Consider the following 17,263-nt stretch of genomic DNA (forward strand, 5'->3'; position numbering starts at 1 on the left):
AGTGACAGCAATATGTCTAGTTGTTTAGGGTTAGGTGGTATGAATGGATGTGGAACATATCAATTACAGGTGCGCAGGACAGGATCCCATACCGTTCTTCATCTTCTTTCCATCAAAGGAGTTTTTTCAAACAATATCTAGATAATTTCCAAAGTTTCATATCTCATGCTGTGCTTTTTTGCCGTTAATCCTCCTTTCTTCTTTTATTGAATACTCTGTTTTATGTTGCAATGGTATTTTTGGATTATTTGAAAAGAGAATGAAACTGCTTTGACAGTAGTTCAGACTTCCCATTTCTTGACTTGCTAATTTGCTCCCTGAATTAGCTTATACAAGTGACATGAACAGGGCCTTGACCTAAGCACGTACCTGAAAGCCTGTCACCACCTCTAGAAATAAAATTCACAGCAGCTCAAAACATTCATTTTGAAATAGAATATTTCAAGTGAGTCCAAGTTTAATTTCAATAAAGAAAGCTGTATAAAATGACACGCTGCACATTTGGGTAACCAGCATGACTCTTTTCAGTGAAGAAGTGGAATGGTTCTGTTGCAATATACTATCATCCTGGCAAGCTGCTACGAGGAAGAGTAAACAATATGATTAGGTTTCAGCAAAAATGTATTAGTTCAGGGTGTGCACCTCAGATAGACTTAAACTTACACACCCTGGTCTGTGAGAGTAGTGCCCTATCCATTGCGGCATTCAGGGTAATCTGCAAGACAGAGTTCCAAAATCATCCTTTCATCTCAGTTCATGGCCACATACAGTATTCCTGCAGTCATTCGTTTCACTTTTCTGTCTTTAATTAAACTGACCATTTTAAACCTCCGGCACCCACCACTTCAATCTTACCGGTTTTGTGCTATCATAGGGCCTTGGAACTTTTGGCAAGTGGACAGAAGCAGTCAGAGAACCACATCACAATACATACTCCTTTGCCTGATACCTTTCACAACAAACTGCTCTTGGAAAAAGACGTTAACCGGTCCTTGCTCTCAGACAGACACAGAAAGCCTATCACCACCTCTACGAACATATTCAATATAACTACAACTAGAGACAGAAAGGAATTTAAAAAACAATCTGCCCATTTGAATAACCAGCAGAGTTTTAAGGACGTACAAATTGGAATGTGACAATTTCAGAGTTCCTCATTCATAAGAAGTCTGTGAGATAGTATCTCAGAAAGATCTCAAGTTTATAGCAAAAATGGTTGTAAGGGTGATTTTTACCACACAATTGCAACTAGGTGCCTCAATCTGCAAGAGACCAGTCCTTGACAGATTACACAACTGGGGCAACAGCAAAGGCAGCAATTGTGTCAATCCTTTATGATTCTTCTCTAGTACTATACTTTTTCTGAGGGACAATTTGCATTTTTCCTGGAGAAAATCATAGAGTTTCTACGCATGCATAGTTTCTGCTTTCTGCACGCGCACACTCCCTGCACTGAATCTACCCACAGTTCTGTTAAGAATGATTGTGCCATGTCATATTGTTGTATACGTATTGCATATCCGTGGCATTTATGAAGAGGTACTTTGGTATGGCAGAAAGACAGAAAAGTAGCAATGCTGAAGGCATAACGTGACTGATTGTGCAGTTTGCATTGGGCTTTCTTAATGAGTGAGAGTGAAAGGAGTATTGTAAGAGTGTGTTTCCAGTTTGTATGTAAAGATAAGTTGGGTGCTGTGAGAAAAAGATTCAACCACAAAGGGACTCAAACCCTCAATCTTCTGATCCGAAGTCTGATGCCTTATCCATTAGGCCACATGGTCACTGACTGCAATACATTTCGGTGTTTAGGGTTAGGTGGTATGAATGGATGTGGATCATATCAATTACAGTTGCGCAGGTCAGGATCCCATACCGTTCTTCATCTTCTTTCCATCAAAGGAGTTTTTTCAAACAATATCTAGATAATTTCCAAAGTTTCATATCTTATGATGTGCTTTTTTGCCGTTAATCCTCCTTTCTTCTTTTATTGAATACTCTGTTTTATGCTGCAATGGTATTTTTGGATTATTTGAAAAGAGAATGAAACTGCTTTGACAGTAGTTCAGACTTTCCATTTCTTGACTTGCTAATTTGCTCCCTGAATTAGCTTATACAAGTGACATGAACAGGGCCTTGACCTAAGCACGTACCTGAAAGCCTGTCACCACCTCTAGAAATAAAATTCACAGCAGCTCAAAACATTCATTTTGAAAGAGAATATTTCAATTGAGTCCAAGTTTAATTTCAATAATGAAAGCTGTATAAAATGACACGCTGCACATTTGGGTAACCAGCATGACTCTTTTCAGTGAAGAAGTGGAATGGTTCAGTTGCAATATACTATCACCCTGGCAAGCTGCTACGAGGAAGAGTAAACAATATGATTAGGTTTCAGCAAAAATGTATTAGTTCAGGGTGTGCACCTCAGATAGACTTAAACTTACACACCCTGGTCTGTGAGAGTAGTGCCCTATCCATTGCGGCATTGAGGGTAATCTGCAAGACAGAGTTCCAAAATCATCCTTTCATCTCAGTTCATGGCAACATACAGTATTTCTGCAGTCATTCGTTTCACTTTTCTGTCTTTAATTAAACTGACCAGTTTAAACCTCCGGCACCCACCACTTCAATCTTACAGTTTTTGTGCTATCATAGGGCCTTGGAACTTTTGGCAAGTGGACAGAAGCAGTCAGAGAACCACATCACAATACATACTCCTTTGCCTGATACCTTTCACAACAAACTGCTCTTGGAAAAAGACGTTAACCGGTCCTTGCTCTCAGACAGACACAGAAAGCCTATCACCACCTCTACGAACATATTTCAATCAAACCAATATATATCATTCAACAATTATGCCTCTGTATCAATATAACTACAACTCGAGACAGAAAGGATTTTAAAAACAATCTGCCCATTTGAATAAACAGCATAGTTTTAAGGACGTACAAATTGGAATGTGACAATTTCAGAGTTCCTCATTCATAAGAAGTCTGTGAGATAGTATCTCAGAAAGCTCTCAAGTTTATAGAAAAAATGGTTGTAAGGGTGATTTTTACCACACAATTGCAACTAGGTGCCTCAATCTGCACGAGACCAGTCCTTGACAGATTACACAACTGGTGCAACAGCAAAGGCAGCAATTGTTTCAATCCTTTATGATTCTTCTCTAGTACTATACTTTTTCTGAGGGACAATTTGCATTATTCCTTGAGAAAATCATAGAGCTTCTACCCATGCATAGTTTCTGCTTTCTGCACGCACACACTCCCTGCACTGCATCTACCCACAGTTCTGTTAAGAATGATTGTGCCGTGTCATATTGTTGCATACGTATTGCATATCCATGGCATTTATGAAGAGGTACTTTGGTATGGCAGAAAGACAGAAAAGTAGCAATGCTGAAGGCATAACGTGACTGATTGTGCAGTTTGCATTGGGCTTTCTTAATGAGTGAGAGTGAAAGGAGTATTGTAAGAGTGTGTTTCCAGTTTGTAAGTAAAGATTAGTTGGGTGCTGTGAGAAAAAGACTCAACCATGAAGGGACTCGAAACCTCAATCTTCTGATCCAAAGTCAGACGCCTTATCCATTAGGACACATGGTCACTGAGTGTTTTTTGTTTGGGTGTTTAGGGTTAGGTGGTATGAATGGATGTGGAACATATCAATTACAGGTGCGCAGGACAGGATCCCATACCGTTCTTCATCTTCTTTCCATCAAAGGAGTTTTTTCAAACAATATCTAGATAATTTCCAAAGTTTCATATCTTATAATGTGCTTTTTTGCCGTTATTCCTCCTTTCTTCTTTTATTGAATACTCTGTTTTATGCTGCAATGGTATTTTTGGATTATTGGAAAATAGAGTGAAACTGCTTTGACAGTAGTTCAGACTTCCCATTTCTTGACTTTGCTAATTTGCTCCCTGAATTAGCTTATACAAGTGAAATTAACAGGGCCTTGACCTAAGCACGTACCTGAAAGCCTGTCACCACCTCACAGCAAAATTCACAGCAGCTCAAAACATTCATTTTGAAAGAGAATATTTCAAGTGAGTCCAAGTTTAATTTCTATAAAGAAAGCTGTATAAAATGACACGCTGCACATTTGGGTAACCAGCATGACTCTTTTCAGTGAAGAAGTGGAATGGTTCTGTTGCAATATACTATCACCCTGGCAAGCTGCTACGAGGAAGAGTAAACAATATGATTAGGTTTCAGCAAAAATGAATTAGTTCAGGGTGTGCACCTCAGATAGACTTAAACTTACACACCCTGGTCTGTGAGAGTAGTGCCCTAGACAGAGTTCCAAAATCATCTTTTCATCTCAGTTCATGGCCACATACAGTATTTCTGCAGTCATTCGTTTCACTTTTCTGTCTTTAATTAAACTGACCATTTTAAACCTCCGGCACCCACCACTTCAATCTTACAGTTTTTGTGCTATCATAGGGCCTTGGAACTTTTGGCAAGTGGACAGAAGCAGTCAGAGAACCACATGACAATACATACTCCTTTGCCTGATACCTTTCACAACAAACTGCTCTTGGAAAAAGACGTTAACCGGTCCTTGCTCTCAGACAGACATAGAAAGCCTATCACCACCTCTACGAACATATTTCAATCAAACCAATATATATCATTCAACAATTATGCCACTGTAGCAATATAACTCTAACTAGAGACAGAAAGGAATTTAAAAAACAATCTGCCCATTTGAATAACCAGCAGAGTTTTAAGGACGTACAAACTGGAATGTGACAATTTCAGAGTTCCTCATTCATAGGAAGTCTGTGAGATAGTATCTCAGAAAGATCTCAAGATTACAGCAAAAATGGTTGTAAGGGTGATTTATACCACACAATTGCAACTAGGTGCCTCAATCTGGAAGAGACCAGTCTTTGACAGATTACACAATTTGGGCAACAGCAAAGGCAGCAATTGTGTCAATCGTTTATGATTCTTCTCCAGTACTATATTTTTTCTGAGGGACAATTAGCATTATTCCTGGAGAAATTCATAGAGCTTCTACGCATGCATAGTTTCTGCTTTCTGCACGCACACACTCTCTGCACTGCATCTACCCACAGTTCTGTTAAGAATGATTGTGCCGTGTCATATTGTTGCACACGTATTGCATATCCATGGCATTTATGAAGAGGTACTTTGGTATGGCAGAAAGACAGAAAAGTAGCAATGCTGAAGGCATAACGTGACTGATTGTGCAGTTTGCATTGGGCTTTCTTAATGAGTGAGAGTGAAAGGACTATTGTAAGAGTGTGTTTCCAGTTTGTATGTAAAGATAAGTTGGGTGCTGTGAGAAAAAGACTCAACCATGAAGGGACTCGAACCCTCAATCTTCTGATCCGAAGTCAGACGCCTTATCCATTAGGCCACATAGTCACTGACTGCAATGTGTTTGGGTGTTTAGGGTTAGGTGGTATGAATGGATGTGGAACATATCAATTACAGGTGCGCAGGACAGGATCCCATACCGTTCTTCATCTTCTTTCCATCAAAGGAGTTTTTTCAAACAATATCTAGATAATTTCCAAAGTTTCATATCTTATGATGTGCTTTTTTGCCGTTAATCCTCCTTTCTTCTTTTACTGAATACTCTGTTTTATGCTGCAATGGTATTTTTGGATTATTTGAAAAGAGAATGAAACTGCTTTGACAGTAGTTCAGACTTCCCATTTCTTGACTTGCTAATTTGCTCCCTGAATTAGCTTATACAAGTGACATGAACAGGGCCTTGACCTAAGCACGTACCTGAAAGCCTGTCACCACCTCTAGAAATAAAATTCACAGCAGCTCAAAACATTCATTTTGAAAGAGAATATTTCAAGTGAGTCCAAGTTTAATTTCAATAACGAAAGCTGTATAAAATGACACGCTGCACATTTGGGTAACCAGCATGACTCTTTTCAGTAAGGAAGTGGAATGGTTCTGTTGCAATATACTATCACCCTGGCAAGCTGCTACGAGGAAGAGTAAACAATATGATTAGGTTTCAGCAAAAATGTATTAGTTCAGGGTGTGCACCTCAGATAGACTTAAACTTACACCCCCTGGTCTGTGAGAGTAGTGCCCTATCCATTGCGGCATTGAGGGTAATCTGCAAGACATAGTTCCAAAATCATCCTTTCATCTCAGTTCATGGCAACATACAGTATTTCTGCAGTCATTCGTTTCACTTTTCTGTCTTTAATTAAACTGACCATTTTAAACCTCCGGCACCCACCACTTCAATCTTACCGTTTTTGTGCTATCATAGGGCTTTGGAACTTTTGGCAAGTGGACAGAAGCAGTCAGAGAACCACATCACAATACATACTCCTTTGCCTGATACCTTTCACAACAAACTGCTCTTGGAAAAAGACGTTAACCGGTCCTTGCTCTCAGACAGACACAGAAAGCCTATCACCACCTCTACGAACATATTTCAATCAAACCAATATATATCATTCAACAATTATGCCTCTGTATCAATATAACTACAACTCGAGACAGAAAGGAATTTAAAAAACAATCTGCCCATTTGAATAACCAGTATAGTTTTAAGGACGTACAAATTGGAATGTGACAATTTCAGAGTTCCTCATTCATAAGAAGTCTGTGAGATAGTATCTCAGAAAGATCTCAAGTTTATAGCAAAAATGGTTGTAAGGGTGATTTTTACCACACAATTGCAACTAGGTGCCTCAATCTGCAAGAGACCAGTCCTTGACAGATTACACAACTGGGGCAACAGCAAAGGCAGCAATTGTGTCAATCCTTTATGATTCTTCTCTAGTACTATACTTTTTCTGAGGGACAATTTGCATTATTCCTGGAGAAAATCATAGAGCTTCTACCCATGCATAGTTTCTGCTTTCTGCACGCACACACTCCCTGCACTGAATCTACCCACAGTTCTGTTCAGAATGATTGTGCCATGTCATATTGTTGGATACGTATTGCATATCCAAGGCATTTATGAAGAGGTACTTTGGTATGGCAGAAAGACAGAAAAGTAGCAATGCTGAAGGAATAACGTGACTGATTGTGCAGTTTGTATTGGGCTTTCTTAATGAGTGAGAGTGAAAGGAGTATTGTAAGAGTGTGCCTCAAGTTTGTATGTAAAGATAAGTTGGGTGCTGTGAGAAAAAGACACAACCACGAAGGGACTCGAACCCTCAATCTTCTGATCCGAAGTCAGACGCCTTATCCATTAGGCCACATGGTCACTGACTGCTGTATGCTTGGGTGTTTAGGGTTAGGTGGTATGAATGGATGTGGAACATATCAATTACAGGTGCGCAGGACAGGATCCCATACCGTTCTTCATCTTCTTTCCATCAAAGGAGTTTTTTCAAACAATACCTAGATAATTTCTAAAGTTTCATATCTTATGCTGTGCTTTTTTGCCGTTAATCCTCCTTTCTTCTTTTATTGAATACTCTGTTTTATGCTGCAATGGTATTTTTGGATTATTTGAAAAGAGAATGAAACTGCTTTGACAGTAGTTCAGACTTCCCATTTCTTGACTTGCTAATTTGCTTCCTGAATTAGTTTATACAAGTGACATGAACAGGGCCTTGACCTAAGCATGTACCTGAAAGCCTATCACCACCTCTAGAAATAAAATTCACAGCAGCTCAAAACATTCATTTTGAAAGAGAATATTTCAAGTGAGTCCAAGTTTAATTTCAATAAAGAAAGCTGTATAAAATGACACGCTGCACATTTGGGTAACCAGCATGACTCTTTTCAGTGAAGAAGTGGAATGGTTCAGTTGCAATATACTATCACCCTGGCAAGCTGCTACGAGGAAGAGTAAACAATATGATTAGGTTTCAGCAAAAATGTATTAGTTCAGGGTGTGCACCTCAGATAGACTTAAACTTACACACCCTGGTCTGTGAGAGTAGTGCCCTATCCATTGCGGCATTGAGGGTAATCTGCAAGACAGAGTTCCAAAATCATCCTTTCATCTCAGTTCATGGCAACATACAGTATTTCTGCAGTCATTCGTTTCACTTTTCTGTCTTTAATTAAACTGACCAGTTTAAACCTCCGGCACCCACCACTTCAATCTTACAGTTTTTGTGCTATCATAGGGCCTTGGAACTTTTGGCAAGTGGACAGAAGCAGTCAGAGAACCACATCACAATACATACTCCTTTGCCTGATACCTTTCACAACAAACTGCTCTTGGAAAAAGACGTTAACCGGTCCTTGCTCTCAGACAGACACAGAAAGCCTATCACCACCTCTACGAACATATTTCAATCAAACCAATATATATCATTCAACAATTATGCCTCTGTATCAATATAACTACAACTCGAGACAGAAAGGATTTTAAAAACAATCTGCCCATTTGAATAAACAGCATAGTTTTAAGGACGTACAAATTGGAATGTGACAATTTCAGAGTTCCTCATTCATAAGAAGTCTGTGAGATAGTATCTCAGAAAGCTCTCAAGTTTATAGCAAAAATGGTTGTAAGGGTGATTTTTACCACACAATTGCAACTAGGTGCCTCAATCTGCACGAGACCAGTCCTTGACAGATTACACAACTGGTGCAACAGCAAAGGCAGCAATTGTTTCAATCCTTTATGATTCTTCTCTAGTACTATACTTTTTCTGAGGGACAATTTGCATTATTCCTTGAGAAAATCATAGAGCTTCTACCCATGCATAGTTTCTGCTTTCTGCACGCACACACTCCCTGCACTGCATCTACCCACAGTTCTGTTAAGAATGATTGTGCCGTGTCATATTGTTGCATACGTATTGCATATCCATGGCATTTATGAAGAGGTACTTTGGTATGGCAGAAAGACAGAAAAGTAGCAATGCTGAAGGCATAACGTGACTGATTGTGCAGTTTGCATTGGGCTTTCTTAATGAGTGAGAGTGAAAGGAGTATTGTAAGAGTGTGTTTCCAGTTTGTAAGTAAAGATTAGTTGGGTGCTGTGAGAAAAAGACTCAACCATGAAGGGACTCGAAACCTCAATCTTCTGATCCAAAGTCAGACGCCTTATCCATTAGGACACATGGTCACTGAGTGTTTTTTGTTTGGGTGTTTAGGGTTAGGTGGTATGAATGGATGTGGAACATATCAATTACAGGTGCGCAGGACAGGATCCCATACCGTTCTTCATCTTCTTTCCATCAAAGGAGTTTTTTCAAACAATATCTAGATAATTTCCAAAGTTTCATATCTTATAATGTGCTTTTTTGCCGTTATTCCTCCTTTCTTCTTTTATTGAATACTCTGTTTTATGCTGCAATGGTATTTTTGGATTATTGGAAAATAGAGTGAAACTGCTTTGACAGTAGTTCAGACTTCCCATTTCTTGACTTTGCTAATTTGCTCCCTGAATTAGCTTATACAAGTGAAATTAACAGGGCCTTGACCTAAGCACGTACCTGAAAGCCTGTCACCACCTCACAGCAAAATTCACAGCAGCTCAAAACATTCATTTTGAAAGAGAATATTTCAAGTGAGTCCAAGTTTAATTTCTATAAAGAAAGCTGTATAAAATGACACGCTGCACATTTGGGTAACCAGCATGACTCTTTTCAGTGAAGAAGTGGAATGGTTCTGTTGCAATATACTATCACCCTGGCAAGCTGCTACGAGGAAGAGTAAACAATATGATTAGGTTTCAGCAAAAATGAATTAGTTCAGGGTGTGCACCTCAGATAGACTTAAACTTACACACCCTGGTCTGTGAGAGTAGTGCCCTAGACAGAGTTCCAAAATCATCTTTTCATCTCAGTTCATGGCCACATACAGTATTTCTGCAGTCATTCGTTTCACTTTTCTGTCTTTAATTAAACTGACCATTTTAAACCTCCGGCACCCACCACTTCAATCTTACAGTTTTTGTGCTATCATAGGGCCTTGGAACTTTTGGCAAGTGGACAGAAGCAGTCAGAGAACCACATGACAATACATACTCCTTTGCCTGATACCTTTCACAACAAACTGCTCTTGGAAAAAGACGTTAACCGGTCCTTGCTCTCAGACAGACATAGAAAGCCTATCACCACCTCTACGAACATATTTCAATCAAACCAATATATATCATTCAACAATTATGCCACTGTAGCAATATAACTCTAACTAGAGACAGAAAGGAATTTAAAAAACAATCTGCCCATTTGAATAACCAGCAGAGTTTTAAGGACGTACAAACTGGAATGTGACAATTTCAGAGTTCCTCATTCATAGGAAGTCTGTGAGATAGTATCTCAGAAAGATCTCAAGATTACAGCAAAAATGGTTGTAAGGGTGATTTATACCACACAATTGCAACTAGGTGCCTCAATCTGGAAGAGACCAGTCTTTGACAGATTACACAATTTGGGCAACAGCAAAGGCAGCAATTGTGTCAATCGTTTATGATTCTTCTCCAGTACTATATTTTTTCTGAGGGACAATTAGCATTATTCCTGGAGAAATTCATAGAGCTTCTACGCATGCATAGTTTCTGCTTTCTGCACGCACACACTCTCTGCACTGCATCTACCCACAGTTCTGTTAAGAATGATTGTGCCGTGTCATATTGTTGCACACGTATTGCATATCCATGGCATTTATGAAGAGGTACTTTGGTATGGCAGAAAGACAGAAAAGTAGCAATGCTGAAGGCATAACGTGACTGATTGTGCAGTTTGCATTGGGCTTTCTTAATGAGTGAGAGTGAAAGGACTATTGTAACAGTGTGTTTCCAGTTTGTATGTAAAGATAAGTTGTGTGCTGTGAGAAAAAGACTCAACCATGAAGGGAATGGAACCCTCAATCTTCTGATCCGAAGTCAAACACCTTATCCATTAGGCCACATGGTCACTGAGTGCAATATGTTTGGGTGTTTAGGGTTAGGTGGTATGAATGGATGTGGAACATATCAATTACAGGTGCGCAGGACAGGATCCCATACCGTTATTCATCTTCTTTCCATCAAAGGAGTTTTTTCAAACAATATTTAGATAATTTCCATAGTTTCATATCTTATGCTGTGCTTTTTTGCCGTTAATCCTCCTTTCTTCTTTTATTGAATACTCTGTTTTATGCTGCAATGGTATTTTTGGATTATTTGAAAAGAGAATGAAACTGCTTTGACAGTAGTTCAGACTTCCCATTTCTTGACTTGCTAATTTGCTCCCTCAATTAGCTTATACAAGTGACATGAACAGGGCCTTGACCTAAGCACGTACCTGAAAGCCTGTCACCACCTCTAGAAATAAAATTCACAGCAGCTCAAAACAATCATTTTGAAAGAGAATATTTCAAGTGAGTCCAAGTTTAATTTAAAAAAGAAAGCTGTATAAAATGACACGCTGCACATTTGGGTAACCAGCATGACTCTTTTCAGTGAAGAAGTGGAATGGTTCTGTTGCAATATACTATCACCCTGGCAAGCTGCTACGAGGAAGAGTAAACAATATGATTAGGTTTCATCCTAAATGTATTAGTTCAGGGTGTGCACCTCAGATAGACTTAAACTTACACACCCTGGTCTGTGAGAGTAGTGCCCTATCCATTGCGGCATTGAGGCTAATCTGCAAGACAGAGTTCCAAAATCATCCTTTCATCTCAGTTCATGGCCACATACAGTATTTCTGCAGTCATTCGTTTCACTTTTCTGTCTTTAATTAAACTGACCATTTTAAACCTCCGGCACCCACCACTTCAATCTTACCGTTTTTGTGCTATCATAGGGCCTTGGAACTTTTGGCAAGTGGACAGAAGCAGTCAGAGAACCACATCACAATACATACTCCTTTGCCTGATACCTTTCACAACAAATTGCTCTTGGAAAAAGACTTTAACCGGTCCTTGCTCTCAGACAGACACAGAAAGCCTATCACCACCTCTACGAACATATTTCAATCAAACCAATATATATCATTCAACAATTATGCCTCTGTATCAATATAACTACAACTCGAGACAGAAAGGAATTAAAAAAACAATCTGCCCATTTGAATAACCAGCAGAGTTTTTAGGACGTACAAACTGGAATGTGACAATTTCAGAGTTCCTCATTCATAAGAAGTCTGTGAGGTAGTATCTCAGAAAGATCTCAAGTTTATAGCAAAAATGGTTGTAAGGGTAATTTATACCACACAATTGCAACTAGGTGCCTCAGTCTGCAAGAGACCAGTCCTTGACAGTTTACACAATTGGGGCAACAACAAAGGCAGCAATTGTGTCAATCCTTTATGATTCTTCTCCAGTACTATACTTTTTCTGAGGGACAATTTGCAGTATTCCTGGAGAAAATCATAGAGCTTCTACGCATGCATAGTTTCTGCTTTCTGCACGCACACACACTCCCTGCACTGAATCTACCCACAGTTCTGTTCAGAATGATTGTGCAATGTCATATTGTTGTATACGTATTGCATATCCGTGGCATTTATGAAGAGGTACTTTGGTATGGCAGAAAGACAGAAAAGTAGCAATGCTGAAGGTATAATGTGACTGATTGTGCAGTTTGCATTGGGCTTTCTTAATGAGTGAGAGTGAAAGGAGTATTGTAAGAGTGTGCCTCCAGTTTGTATGTAAAGATAAGTTGGGTGCTGTGAGAAAAAGACTCAACCATGAAGGGACTCGAACCCTTAATTTTGTGATCCGAAGTCAGACGCCTTATCCATTAGGCCACATGGTCACTGACTGCAATGTGTTTGGGTGTTTAGGGTTAGGTGGTATGAATGGATGTGGAACATATCAATTACAGGTGCGCAGGACAAGATCCCATAACGTTCTTCATCTTCTTTCCATCAAAGGAGTTTTTTCAAACAATATCTTGATAATTTCCAAAGTTTCATATCTTATAATGTGCTTTTCTGCCGTTAATCCTCCTTTCTTCTTTTATTGAATACTCTGTTTTATGCTGCAATGGTATTTTTGGATTATTTGAAAAGAGAATGAAACTGCTTTGACAGTAGTTCAGACTTCCCATTTCTTGACTTGCTAATTTGCTCCATGAATTAGCTTATACAAGTGACATGAACAGGGCCTTGACCTAAGCACGTACCTGAAAGCCTGTCACCACCTCTAGAAATAAAATTCACAGCAGCTCAAAACAATAATTTTGAAAGAGAATATTTCAAGTGAGTCCAAGTTTAATTTCAATAAAGAAAGCTGTATAAAATGACACGCTGCACATTTGGGTAACCAGCATGACTCTTTTCAGTGAAGAAGTGGAATGGTTCTGTTGCAATATACTATCACCCTGGCAAGCTGCTACGAGGAAGAGTAAACAATATGATTAGGTTTCAGCAAAAATGTATTAGTTCAGGGTGTGCATCTCAGATAGACTTAAACTTACACACCCTGGTCTGTGAGAGTAGTGCCCTATCCATTGCGGCATTGAGGGTAATCTGCAAGACAGAGCTCCAAAATCATCCTTTCATCTCAGTTCATGGCCACATAGAGTATTTCTGCAGTCATCCATTTTACTTTTCTGTCTTTAACTAAACTGACCATTTTAAACCTCTGCCAACCACCACTTCAATCTTACCGTTTTTGTGCTATCAAAGGGCATTGGAACTTTTGGCTAGTGGACAGAAGCAGTCAGAGAACCACACCACAATACATACTCCTTTGCCTGATACCTTTCACAACAAACTGCTTTTGGAAAAAGACATTAACCGGTCCTTGCTCTCAGACAGACACAGAAAGCCTATCACCACCTCTACGAACATATTTCAATCAAACCAATATATATCATTCAACAATTTTGCCTCTGTATCAATATAACTACAAATCGAGACAGAAAGGAATATAAAAAACAATCTGCCCATTTGAATAACCAGCAGAGTTTTAAGGACGTACAAATTGGAATGTGACAATTTCAGAGTTCCTCATTCATAAGAAGTCTGTGAGATAGTATCTCAGAAAGATCTCAAGTTTATTGCTAAAATGGTTGTAAGGGTGATTTATACCACACAACTGCAACTAGGTGCCTCAATCTGCAAGAGACCAGTCCTTGACAGATTACACAACTGGGGCAACAGCAAAGGCAGCAATTGTGTCAATCCTTTATGATTCTTCTCCAGTACTATACTTTTTCTGAGGGACAATTTGCATTATTCCTGGAGAAAATCATAGAGCTTCTACGCATGCATAGTTTCTGCTTTCTGCACGCACACACACTCCCTGCACTGCATCTACCCACAGTTCTGTTAAGAATGATTGTGCCATGTCATATTGTTGTATACGTATTGCATATCCGTGGCATTTATGAAGAGGTACTTTAGTGTGGCAGAAAGACAGAAAAGTAGCAATGCTGAAGGCATAACGTGACTGATTGTGCAGTTTGCATTGGGCTTTCTTAATGAGTGAGAGTGAAAGGAGTATTGTAAGAGTGTGTTTCCAGTTTGTATGTAAAGATAAGTTGTGTGCTGTGAGAAAAAGACTCAACCATGAAGGGACTGGAACCCTCAATCTTCTGATCCGAAGTCAAACACCTTATCCATTAGGCCACATGGTCACTGACTGCAATATGTTTGGGTGTTTAGGGTTAGGTGGTATGAATGGATGTGGAACATATCAATTACAGGTGCGCAGGACAGGATCCCATACCGTTATTCATCTTCTTTCCATCAAAGGAGTTTTTTCAAACAATATATAGATAATTTCCATAGTTTCATATCTTATGCTGTGCTTTTTTGCCGTTAATCCTCCTTTCTTCTTTTATTGAATACTCTGTTTTATGCTGCAATGGTATTTTTGGATTATTTGAAAAGAGAATGAAACTGCTTTGACAGTAGTTCAGACTTCCCATTTCTTGACTTGCTAATTTGCTCCCTCAATTAGCTTATACAAGTGACATGAACAGGGCCTTGACCTAAGCACGTACCTGAAAGCCTGTCACCACCTCTAGAAATAAAATTCACAGCAGCTCAAAACAATCATTTTGAAAGAGAATATTTCAAGTGAGTCCAAGTTTAATTTAAAAAAGAAAGCTGTATAAAATGACACGCTGCACATTTGGGTAACCAGCATGACTCTTTTCAGTGAAGAAGTGGAATGGTTCTGTTGCAATATACTATCACCCTGGCAAGCTGCTACGAGGAAGAGTAAACAATATGATTAGGTTTCAGCCTAAATGTATTAGTTCAGGGTGTGCACCTCAGATAGACTTAAACTTACACACCCTGGTCTGTGAGAGTAGTGCCCTATCCATTGCGGCATTGAGGGTAATCTGCAAGACAGAGTTCCAAAATCATCCTTTCATCTCAGTTCATGGCCACATACAGTATTTCTGCAGTCATTCGTTTCACTTTTCTGTCTTTAATTAAACTGACCATTTTAAACCTCCGGCACCCACCACTTCAATCTTACCGTTTTTGTGCTATCATAGGGCCTTGGAACTTTTGGCAAGTGGACAGAAGCAGTCAGAGAACCACATCACAATACATACTCCTTTGCCTGATACCTTTCACAACAAATTGCTCTTGGAAAAAGACTTTAACCGGTCCTTGCTCTCAGACAGACACAGAAAGCCTATCACCACCTCTACGAACATATTTCAATCAAACCAATATATATCATTCAACAATTATGCCTCTGTATCAATATAACTACAACTCGAGACAGAAAGGAATTAAAAAAACAATCTGCCCATTTGAATAACCAGCAGAGTTTTTAGGACGTACAAACTGGAATGTGACAATTTCAGAGTTCCTCATTCATAAGAAGTCTGTGAGATAGTATCTAAGAAAGATCTCAAGTTTATAGCAAAAATGGTTGTAAGGGTGATTTATACCACACAATTGCAACTAGGTGCCTCAATCTGCAAGAGACCAGTCCTTGACAGATTACACAACTGGGGCAACAGCAAAGGCAGCAATTGTGTCAATCCTTTATGATTCTTCTCCAGTAGTATATTTTTTCTGAGGGACAATTTGCATTTTTCCTGGAGAAAATCATAGAGCTTCTACGCATGCATAGTTTCTGCTTTCTGCACGCACACACTCCCTGCACTGCATCTACCCACAGTTCTGTTAAGAATGATTGTGCCGTGTCATATTGTTGTATACGTATTGCATATCCGTGGCGTTTATGAAGAGGTACTTTGGTATGGCAGAAAGACAGAAAAGTAGCAATGCTGAAGGCATAACGTGACTGATTGTGCAGTTTGCATTGGGCTTTCTTAATGAGTGAGAGTGAAAGGAGTATTGTAAGAGTGTGTTTCCAGTTTGTATGTAAAGATAAGTTGGGTGCTGTGAGAAAAAGACTCAACCATGAAGCGACTCAAAGCCTCAATCTTCTGATCCAAAGTCAGACACCTTATCCATTAGGCCACATGGTAACTGACTGTGATATGTTTGGGTGTTTAGGGTTAGGTGGTATGAATGGATGTGGAACATATCAATTACAGGTGCGCAGGACAGGATCCCATACCGTTCTTCATCTTCTTTCCATCAAAGGAGTTTTTTCAAACAATATCTAGATAATTTCCAAAGTTTCATATCTTATGATGTGCTTTTTTGCCGTTAATCCTCCTTTCTTCTTTTATTGAATATTCTGTTTTATGATGCAATGGTATTTTTGGATTATTTGAAAAGAGAATGAAACTGCTTTGACAGTAGTTCAGACTTCCCATTTCTTGACTTGCTAATTTGCTCCCTGAATTAGCTTATAGAAGTGACATGAACAGGGCCTTGACCTAAGCACGTACCTGAAAGCCTGTCACCATCTCTAGAAATAAAATTCACAGCAGCTCAAAACATTCATTTTGAAAGAGAATATTTCAAGTGAGTCCAAGTTTAATTTCAATAAAGAAAGCTGTATAAAATGACACGCTGCACATTTGGGTAACCAGCATGACTCTTTTCAGTGAAGAAGTGGAATGGTTCTGTTGCAATATACTATCACCCTGGCAAGCTGCTACGAGGAAGAGTAAACCATATGATTAGGTTTCAGCAAAAATGTATTAGTTCAGGGTGTGCACCTCAGATAGACTTAAACTTACACACCCTGGTCAGTGAGAGTAGTGCCCTATCCATTGCTGCATTGAGGGTAATCTGCAAGACAGAGTTCCAAAATCATCCTTTCATCTCAGTTCATGGCCACATAGAGTATTTCTGCAGTCATTCGATTCACTTTTCTGTCTTTAATTAAACTGACCATTTTAAACCTCCACCACCCACCACTTCAATGTTACAGTTTTTATGTTATAATAGGGCTTTGGAACTTTTGGCAAGTGGACAGAAGCAATCAGAGAACCACATGACAATACATACTCTTTTGC

General features: G+C 39.2%; 2 non-coding genes across 2 annotated transcripts; both read right to left on the bottom strand.

The window, feature by feature from the left end:
- Window positions 1–5,327: 5,327 nt before the first annotated feature.
- TRNAR-UCG (transfer RNA arginine (anticodon UCG)) lies at window positions 5,328–5,400 on the bottom strand. Its single transcript has one exon. It is a non-coding gene; the product is annotated as a tRNA-Arg (tRNA).
- Window positions 5,401–7,152: 1,752 nt separating this feature from the next.
- On the bottom strand, window positions 7,153–7,225 carry TRNAR-UCG (transfer RNA arginine (anticodon UCG)). Its single transcript has one exon. It is a non-coding gene; the product is annotated as a tRNA-Arg (tRNA).
- Window positions 7,226–17,263: the final 10,038 nt, after the last annotated feature.

This window comes from Pleurodeles waltl, chromosome 4_1, assembly GCF_031143425.1.
Source record: "Pleurodeles waltl isolate 20211129_DDA chromosome 4_1, aPleWal1.hap1.20221129, whole genome shotgun sequence".
In the NCBI taxonomy this organism is placed as follows: Eukaryota; Metazoa; Chordata; class Amphibia; order Caudata; family Salamandridae; genus Pleurodeles; species Pleurodeles waltl.